The sequence below is a fragment of the Myotis lucifugus genome, unplaced genomic scaffold, assembly GCF_000147115.1.
Source record: "Myotis lucifugus unplaced genomic scaffold, Myoluc2.0 scaffold_3, whole genome shotgun sequence".
NCBI classification, from domain to species: Eukaryota; Metazoa; Chordata; class Mammalia; order Chiroptera; family Vespertilionidae; genus Myotis; species Myotis lucifugus.
The window spans coordinates 27,007,959-27,018,536 of NW_005871051.1; positions in this window are offsets into that span (position 1 = coordinate 27,007,959).

Genomic DNA, 10,578 nt, shown 5'->3' on the forward strand with positions numbered 1-10,578 from the left:
CCAGCTCCTTCAATGCTTCTACCAGCTTCTAATTCCCTCTATTAATCTCTTTCTACTCAAAATACCTAGAATGGCTTCCATTTTCCTGTTTAAACCTGGACTGATACAAACAATACTGCTTGCATATCCTTGTACATGCTCATGAGCTCATGGGCTATCCTATCTGTAACAGAAATTCCTACAAGTCACATTTCCAGGCCAATTTAAAGTTTGATAATGCATTAGTCAGCTAGGGCTGCAATGGCGAAGTACCACAGACTGAGTGGTTTAAATAACAGAAATGAATCTATGCACAGTCTGGAGGCTGGAAGTCTGAGATGGAGGTGTCAGCAGGGCTGGTTTCTTCTGGGGCTTCTCTTCTTGGCTTGCAGATGCCATCTCTCCCTGTGTCTGAAGATGGTCTTCCCTCTGTGTCTGTGTCTAATTCCCTCTTCTTTTTTTTTTTTTTAAAAGAGAGGAAGGGAGAGAGATAGAAACATCGATGAGAGAGAAACATCAATCAGCTGCCTCCTGCACATCTCCTACTGGGGATGTGCCCGCAACCCAGGTACATGCCCTTGACTGGAATCGAACCTGGGACCTTTCAGTCCGCAGGCCGACGCTCTATCCACTGAGCTAAACCGGTTTCGGCTAATTCCCTCTTCTTGTAAGAACACCAGTCATATTGGAGTAGAACCCACCTAATGACCTTATTTTTACTTGATTACCTCCTTAAAGACCCTACCTCCATACACCATCACATTCTGAGGTACTGGGTGTTAGGATTTCAACATATTAAAATCTGTTTGAATTTTGAGGGTACACAGCCCATAACAGACAGCTATTTGCCAACTTTCCCTCTCCCTAGAAATTGTACTAAATCCATGCACTAGAGCAGCGGTTCTCAACCTGTGGGTCACGACCCCTTTGGGGGTCGAACGACCCTTTCACAGGGGTCGCCTAAGACTATCGGAAAACACATATATAACTACATATTGTTTTTGTGATTAATCACTATGCTTTAATTATGTTCAGTTTATAACAATGAAAATACATCCTGCATATCAGATATTTACATTACGATTCATAACAGTAGCAAAATTACAGTTATGAAGTAGCAATGAAAATAATTTTATGGTTGGGGGGTCACCACAACATGAGGAACTGTATTAAAGGGTCGTGGCATTAGGAAGGTTGAGAACCACTGCACTAGAGCAACACACAGGGAGCCCCTCTTGCCAAAAGTATGTTAGCAAACATGGTGATCCTTGCATATCTAACAGGTAAGAAAAGGTGTATACTGTTGTAGTTTTAATTTGTATTTCTATTACCCCAAATAAGGTCACATTGGTTCATGTGTTTATGAGTCATTTGTATTTCCTTTTATGAGAAAGGGTTGTTCAAAACCTTTGTCTATTTTTCTATTGCCTTATTTGTCTATTTAAATTATTTGTAGAAGGGCTTCATCACAGACATTTATCTCATATGCTGTGAAAATATTTGTCACTTCTCATGTTTTCTTCTAGTATTTTACTTTATTTTTTTCCCTAGTATTTTATATTTCACTTTTCATATCAATACCTTTGATCCACCTAAAATTTATTTTAATATAAGGCACGAAGTGCTAACACAATATTTCTCCAGGCAGGTGGTTATCCAGTTGTTCTCACACCAGTCTGTCTTTCCTCCACCAATCCAAAGTGCAAAGTTTATTATATACTGAACTAGAGGCCTGATGCACAAAATTCATGTAAGAGTAGGCCTTCCTTCCCCAGGCTGCCAGCACTGGCTTTCCTCAGCTCAGCCTGCACCCTCTCCAATGTGGAAGCATTGAAGGAGCTGGGAGAGGAAAGGACAGGAAGATCCTGGAAATGAGGGGATGTGGGACCCCTTGGGGGATATCTGACTGCCGTTTTAGGCCCGATCCCGCAGTTGGACATCCCTCTCACAATCCGGGACCTCAGGCTCCTAACCGCTCACCTGCCTGCTTGCCTGATTGCCCCTATCTGCCTCTACTGGCCTGCCTGATCACCCCTAACTGCTCCCTCGCCGGCCTGATCTCACCCCTAACTGCTTGCTCCCCCATGCCAGCCTGATCTTGCCCCTGCTTGCTCCCCCGCCGGCCTGATCACCCCTAACCGCTTGCTCCCCTGCCGGCCTGATTGCCCCTAACTGCTTGCTCCCCTGCTGGCCTGATCGCCCCTAACCACCTCCACCACAGTGGTTTTGTCCGGAAGTTGGACGTCCAGAAGATGTCTGGCTGATCCAGTCTAATTAGCATATTACCCTTTTATTAGTATAGACTAGAGGCTTGGTGCACGAAATTCGTGCATGGGGGGGGGGTCCCTCAGCCCAGCCTGCACCCTTTCCAATCTGGGACCCCTCAGGGGATGTGGGATCAGGCCTAAACTGGCAGTTGGACATCCCTCTCACAATCCGGGACTGCTGGCTCCTAACCACTAGCCTGCCTGCCTGCCTGCCTGCCTGCCTGCCTGATTGCCCCTAACCGCTTCTGCCTGCCAGCCTGAACGCCCCCTAACCACTCCCCTGCCGGCCCAATTGATGCCTAGCTGCTCCCCTGCCGGCCCGATCGCCCACAATTGTCCTTCCCTACCGGCCATCTTGTGGCTGCCATCTTGTGACGACGTGGGGGCAGCCATCTTGTGATTACATGAGAGCGTCACGCAAGGGCCACCTAGGCTTTTATTAGTATAGATTCTCAGGTACAGTTGGGTCTATTTCCATGCTTCCTATGCACCCGCCTATTTGAGACCTTCTCAATGGTCACCTAAATGGATTCAAGTTTCTCATATATTAAAAACAAACAAAAACAAAACCTCTCCTTCAATCCTATAATCCTCTTCAGCTACTGCTATCTACTCTGACCTTCACGGCCAAGCTCCCTGAGAGTGTCTACTTTCTGTCTCTGCATTCTCATATGCTGCTCACTGCGTAATTCACTGCAGTTAGCTTGAACCCCCGCATCAATCTATAGTCCGGATGAATGGGGGACTCTGGGCTATTCTTGGTCCTTTAGTTCTCTATGCAATTCTGACCAGGTTCAGTCAACATATTCAAAAGGAACAGAATGTGGCTCAGGATATCCCTTTTCACACAGTTCCCAGTAGGGAGAACCAAAAGCAAGTGACCAGTCAGAAGTCAGTTTAGCCACAGTTGTTCCAAGCACCTTAAGAACCACTGGAGCCCTAACCAGTTTGGCTCAGTGGATGGAGCGTCAGCCTGCAGACTGAAGGGTCCCAGGTTCGATTCCGGTCAAGGGCATGTACCTTGGTTGCAGGCACATCCCCAGTAGGGAGTGTGCAGGAGGCAGCTGATCGATGTTTCTCTCTCATCGGTGTTTCTCTCTCTCTCCCTTCCTCTCTGTAAAAAAAATCAATAAAATATATTTTAAAAAAAAGAACGAGTGGAGTCTGCAGGGGGAGTGCATGGTGGTTGGTGGGAGGGCAGCATATTTGACTTCCCATCCGTAATCCAGGCCACCTGCCTCAGAATTTCCCCCATTGCCAGTTCCCAAGCAATGCCTAAATTAGTGTTTGATGGAAGAACTAGGGACTGTAGCCTAGTCAGGTTGACACATTCAAAAGACCACCACAGCCCTGACCGGTTTGGCTCAGTGGATAGAGCGTCGGCCTGCGGACTGAAGGGTCCCGGGTTCGATACCAGTCAAGGGCATGTACCTTGGTTGCGGGCACATCCCCAGGGGGGGTGTATGCAGGAGGCAGCTGATTGATGTTTCTCTCTCATCGATGTTTCTAACTCTCTATCTCTCTCCCTTCCTCTCTATAAAAAATCAATAAAATATATTATTAAAAAAAAAAAAAGACCATCACAATCCGGCTGGTGTTGCTCAGTGGTTGAACATCGACCCATGCACCAAGAGGTTGCTGGTTTGATTCCTAGTCAGGACACAGGCCCGGGTTGCAGGTTCAATCCCTATTAGGGGGAGTGCAAGGGAAACTAATTGATGTTTCTCTCTCATTGATGTTTCCATCTCTCCTTCTCCCTTTCTCTCAAATCAATTTAAAAAAAAAAAAACATTTAAAAAATGACTATTATTCAGTTTCACTTTTTGGGTTTTTTTGGTTTGTTTTTTTTAATATATTTTATTGATTTTTTACAGAGAGGAAAGGAGAGGGATAGAGAGCTAGAAACATCGATGAGAGAGAAACATCGATCAGCTGCCTCCTGCACACCCCCTCCTGGGGATGTGCCCGCAACCAAGGTACATGCCCTTGACCGGAATCGAACCTGGGACCCTTCAGTCCGCAGACCGACGCTCTTTCTGCTGAGCCAAACCAGTCAGAGCTTTTTGTTGTTTTTTAAAATATATTTTTATTGATTTAGAAAGAGGAAGGGAGAGGGTAGAGAGAAAGAAACATCTACCAGATACCTCCTGCAGGCCCCTACTGGGGATGGAGCTCCCAACCCAGGCATTTGCCCTAATTGGGAATTGAACTGGTGACCTCATTTATGGGTCGACTTTCAAACACTGAGCCACAACAGCCGGGCCAGTTTCACTTTGAATAATGAACATAACAGGATACAAAAGCCAGGTATTTTTGTGCTGAAATTTTTTTGTGAATGGAAGAATGAAACCAGCAAAACAGAAAGGGCATGATATGTCCTAAAAATGCATAGAGATGAAGAGGGGTTTTATGTGAGAAAAGCTCAATTCAAAGAAGCTGGAACACTTCCAACACTTGGATTGGCTATTTCACGAGAAGCTTTTATGAAAGCATCCTCTAAGATTGCTTACCAGAAGCCAAAGAAAATCTCCCATGTCAGAGTGTCAGGACATGGACACAAATTATGGAGCCACTTTCTGGATTGAGTCAAAAGAAAACATTGGAAGCAGTTCCCCCATCAAATGATGTAATGTGTAGTAGAAGAGATGACATTTATTTTAACACTAGAAGCCTGGTGCATGACATTTGTGCACTGGAGGGGGGTTCCTCAGCTTGGCCTGAGCCCTCTTGCAGTCCAGGACCCCTAAGCCAGCAGGCAGACATCCCCCAAGGGGTCCTTAGCGCTGTCGCAGAGGCAGGAGAGGCTCCCTCCACCGCCGCTGTGCTCACCAGCCGTGAGTCCAGCTTCTGTCTGAGCGGCACTCCCCCGTAGAGCACACTGGCCACCAGGGGGCAGCTTCTGCATTGAGCATCTGCCCCCTGGTGGTCAGTGCGCATCATAGCGACCGGTTGTTCTGCCATTTGGTCGATTTGCATATTAGCCTTTTATTATATAGGATTTTAAAGTAGGTCTTTCAGGAAACAGCAGCCTCATTATTCCCCAAAGAGGCTTTTGCTCATTATGGGCATGCTGACGCTACCCAAGAATTCTTACTTTGTAAATCACCTTTGGAAACTACAAAGGCTGTCAACATTTTGGAAGTGGTAAAAAGGTTTTTTGCCAAATAAAACTTTGCCTGAATAGAAAGGTTCATTCTCTGAGCAGATGAGCCTCCTGCAAAACTGAATTTGCAAATTTAGCGATAAAGAAAGCTCCCCTTGTCATTTTACATAGATGTGCATGGGCAACAAAGACTTTTCCAACATCCTAAAAGATGTTTTGTTAACATTTCTAAAAGTCATCGACTTTATCAGAAGCAGGTCTCTCAATCATTGCATTTGAAAAAAAGTTTATCAGGAAATGGGAAAACAGTCATTTGAAGTGCTTCTTAGTGACTTTTGAAGGACAAGTTCTAAGGCATTTGTTCAGACTGACAGCAGAAGTCTTTTTCTGAAAGAGGGAGAAAGCCCACTTCTGGAAAGACTCTGAAGAAAAAAACTGTATTCTTAGGTTACCTTATTTGGTGGATACTTTTAACCATCTAAATGAGATGTCTTCCCATTTGAAGTTCTGAAACAACCATTTTGATCTCCTAGAAAATCTACAAGGTTTCTTGGTAGTGCTGTCCACATACAGTGGTTCTCAACATTCCTAATGCCGTGACCTTTTAATACAGTTCCTCATGTTGTGGTGACCCCAACCATAAAATCATTTTCGTTGCTACTTTGTAACTGTAATTTTGCTACCGTTACGAATCGTAATGTAAATATCTGATATGCTATATGTGTTTTCCGATGGTCGCAACCCACAGGTTGAGAACCGCTGACATAGAAGAAAATAGAGCCAAGAACAGCCTTGCAAAGATCAAGTGCTGGGGAAGCACTTTACCTAGGGCACAGAAACAAAACACTCTATCAATTTCTTTGCAAAGAGAATTTTGACACCTGAAAACACAACTACAGGCTAAGCATGAATCTCACCTACTGTCCTTATTTCAAGGATAGTGTCTGCTTCAGCTTCTGGTATTGTTTGTCCTTCAACATCTCCAAAAGTTTTGTCCAGAGTTTATAATTATCAGCAGAAGGGTTAGTCTGTTAGAAGCCAGTCCACCATTATCAGAACCAACTCTCTAACAGTATTTTAAATGTCAATACATTTTATCTAATGCATCAATACATACGATTCTATCACAAAAGCTGTTCTTAAATATTTAAGTAACTATTCTAATAGTTTCCCCTTGTAATTTTTTTTTTAATGATTTTGAGACCTGGCTGGGTGGCTTAGTTGGTTGGAGCATCCTCCCATACAGCAAAAGGTTCCAGGTTCAATCATCGATCAGGGCACATACCTACATTGTGGGTTTAACCCCTGGTTGGGGCAGTACAGAGGCAACCATCCTCTCTCTCATTGATGTCTCACTTTCTCTTTCTCCCTTCCTCTCAGGGAAAAAAAAATGTCCTTGGTGAAGATTAAAAATAATTTTGAAGACATTTATTCTAAGAGGGGTTCAAAGGTTTTACCAGACTCCCCAAACATTCCCAACACAAAAATGTAAGAACTTTATACATTAGGAATCCCTGGCCCTAAGGTCCTCTCCCACTGCCACCATAGGGTTCCCTGCAGTCAAGGGAAGCAGTTTCTCCAGGGTTCCTTCATTCATCACCGAGTACCTGGTATGTGTCAGGTACTGTTCTACACCCATAGGACAGAATAGTGAACAAAACAAAGTGCCTTCATTCAGTTTGCCAGGAACATGTTCATGTTTCCATGTAGAGGGACCAGCAATGAACCCTCTAGGGCTGTCTTCTGCCATTACAGGTTACCTGGCCTATAAGGAACAGCCATTGGTTCATATCCATTAATTGGTGAAAATCAGTTTGCTGAGATAGGCCCTAATCCCAGGATTTATTTTCCTTCCCTTTCCACCTCAGCCTGCTGTCACAGAGCCACCACTCTGGTGTGTCAGTCCATCTTTAAAGGGTGGAGGAGAGGGGGTTTCAGGCAAGGAGGGATCATCTGTCAGATTCTCCAGGGAAGCCATAAACTGGAGGAAAGACTGATCGCTGATTTGCAGCCTTTGATCGGCACTCTTAATGAGCACGAGGGGTAGGGATATGAGGACTGAAGCCACAATGCTGAGAGCCAGATTGTGGTATTGGCAATGAAAGGAAGAGGGAAATAGCTTGGTGGAGGGAGGGCCAGGGGACAACCTCTTTTTGGAAGAAGAAAGATTTGGGCACTTCTTAAAGCTGAGGAGAGACAGAAATCGAGATACAAGGAGATAGTAGACCATAGATAAAAGGGTAACGCAGAGAAAGAGCACAGAAACATTCTATGCATTTTAGTTCTTGGATCCAATTGGAATCCACTTATGGCAGTGATGGCGAACCTATGACACGCGTGTCAGAGGTGACATGCGAACTCATTTTTAAAAAAATATATTTTTTTATTGTTTACAGAGAGGAAGGGAGAGGGACAGAGAGCCAGAAACATCAATGAGAAACATCAGCTGCCTCCTGCACACCCCCTACTGGGGATGTGCCCGCAAGCAAGGTACATGCCCTTGACCGGAATTGAACCTGGGACCCTTGAGTCCGCAGGCCGATGCTCTATCCTCTGAGCCAAACCGGTTAGGGTAAACTCATTTTTTTGGTTGATTTTTCTTTGCTAAATGGCATTTAAATATATAAAATAAATATCAAAAATATAAATCTTTGTTTTACTATGGTTGCAAATATCAAAAAATTTCTATATGTGACACGGCACCAGAGTTAAGTTGGGGTTTTTCAAAATGCTGACACGCCGAGCTCAAAAGGTTCACCATCACTGACATAGGGGCTTGCTTTTTTTTTTTTTTAAATATATTTTGATTTTTTACAGAGAGGAAGAGAGAGGGATAGAGTTAGAAACATTGATCAGCTGCCTCTTGCACACCTCCTACTGGGGATGTGCCCGCAACCAAGGTACATGATCGGAATCGAACCTGGGACCTTTCAATCCACAGGCTGACGCTCTATCCACTGAACCAAACCGGTTAGGGCTGACTTAGGGGCTTCTGCAATATCTCTCAAAGTGTCTTGAGTGGACTTCCTGCAGATTCCCAGGCCCTGTCACTAATCTGAGAGTATTGAGTTCAAGATCCACTGGCCTAATCTTCAGGGTTCCCCCGAGTCTCCACATCCTTGTGGATATGCTGCCACCTGCTGGAAAAATGACAAAAGTAGCAACCATTTCCTGAAAAGGACTGCTTTTCTAAAATGGCACCAAGTCCTCACCCAACCCACCAAATCAGAAACCAGACAAGTATCAGGAAGACCTGGGATGTTTACAGGGCTTGACCCTAAATGCAAGCCCTAGCACTCCTCTCCAGCCCTGCAGGGTAATCACGCTCCATCCTCACCTTTTTTAAAGAAAATACTTTTATTTCAGAGAGGGATAGAAATATCAATGATGATAATCATTAATCTGCTGCCTCCTGCACACCCCCACTGGGAATTGAGCCCTCAGCCTGGGCATGTGCCCTAACGGGGAATCTAACCGTGGCCTCTTGGTTCCATAGGTCAAAGCTTAACCAGTCACGCTGGCTGGGCTTCCACCCTCATCTTCATTTAAACCAGCATACCTCTGGAGTTAACAGGATTGGACTGTTTCCATCCCTTAATGGGAAGGAAGTAGCACGAAGAACCTTAACTTTCCTGCCCATATTGAGGACACGGTATCAGCATTTATCTATCAGAGACCAACTCTAATGGCAGGACAGGTATCTTATAGTACAGGCCCTACCCTAGCAGCCAAGACCTCCTCTTGCAATTATCAGGTCAGGCTCTAGCCTTCTTTACCTTCCCTTCAACAAGGTAAGCCCCCAAAACCCTACTCCAAGTTTCCAAGTCAGACAAGCATTGAATAAGCACTGACTATTGGGCCTGAGCTAGTTGCAATCCTACTTCATGCTCCTAGATTCCCAAATTGCCTATTACACTCTTAGGCCTGTCAATAGTTGAGCAAAGCAGCCAAGCATCTGCTTGGGAGAAGGCCCGAGGCAATGTTGATGGGTCCCTGGAGGCCCACAAAGACCCCTCATCGGCCCATGACAGTTTAGGAGGGATTAAGCACCATTAACAAAACAATTTTTGATATTTCAATTCTAACTCCACTCAGCCTTTTGAGATTTAACCATGACATGCTTGGAATAATTGTAACTTTTAGTCTAGGAAAACACTGGCTCCCAGCTCATTTTGGTTTCCCTATCAGGACAGACCTCCCTTGGCAGCACCACTTTCATTAGCACTGCCATCCCTCAAAAGCAAGACTTGTCTTGCTCTTAAGTCCTTAGTACTTGGAACAGGACTGGTAAGCAGTTGATGTGCCACATGGCTTAGATTTCCACATCCCACCAGCAAAAAAAAAAAAAAACTACAACTACCCACTTACCTTTTAGGTTGGTTTCCTTGTAAGTTTATTGAATTCTACCAGTATTGCATTTTTATTTGTCTGATTAGTAACCAGGTAGTTAAGTCCACCTGCTTTTAAGAGTTGGCCGATTTAAAAAATCTCAGCTGTGCCCTAGCCTGTTTGGCTCAGTGGATAGTGCATCGGCCTGCAGACTGGTGTCCCAGGTTCAATTCCAATCAAGGGCACATGAGTTGCAGGTTCAGTCCCCAGTAGGGGACATGCAGGAGGTAGCTGATCAATGATTCACTCATCATTGATGTTTCCCTTACTCCCTCTCTGAAATCAAAATATGTTTTTTAAAAACTCAGCTGTCACCGGGGGTACTTTAAAACTTTTCCTTGATTTCAGAGGGAGAAACATGAGAATCATTGGTCAGTTGTCTCCTGCATGCCCCCTACTGGGGATCAAGCCTGCAACTCCAACATGTGCCAGACCAGGAATTGAACTGTGACCTCTGGCTCATACATTTTCACTCAACCATTGAGCCACATCAGCTGGGCTGGGGCACCATTTTTCAAGTAAATGTATCATGTCAGTCCCTTGACCCTAGACATCTCATCAGCCCTTTAACTTCTAACAAAAGTGTGTGTGTGTGTGTATAACAGGGGCAGGGAATGTTTAATAAGTCAGTTAGAATGTCTGGGTACTGCACATAGTGCAAAACCAAAGACCTTTCTTATAGCTCCACCTAAGGTTGCTGGAAGATAGACCAAAAAATACCAGGTCCATCATCTATTGAACTGGTAGCTTCTTCCCCAGCCTCACAGTCCCCATTGGTCCATCCATCCGACATTAGTCACTGACTATTCCAGAATCCATACTCTCAGCGTGTATCTAAAG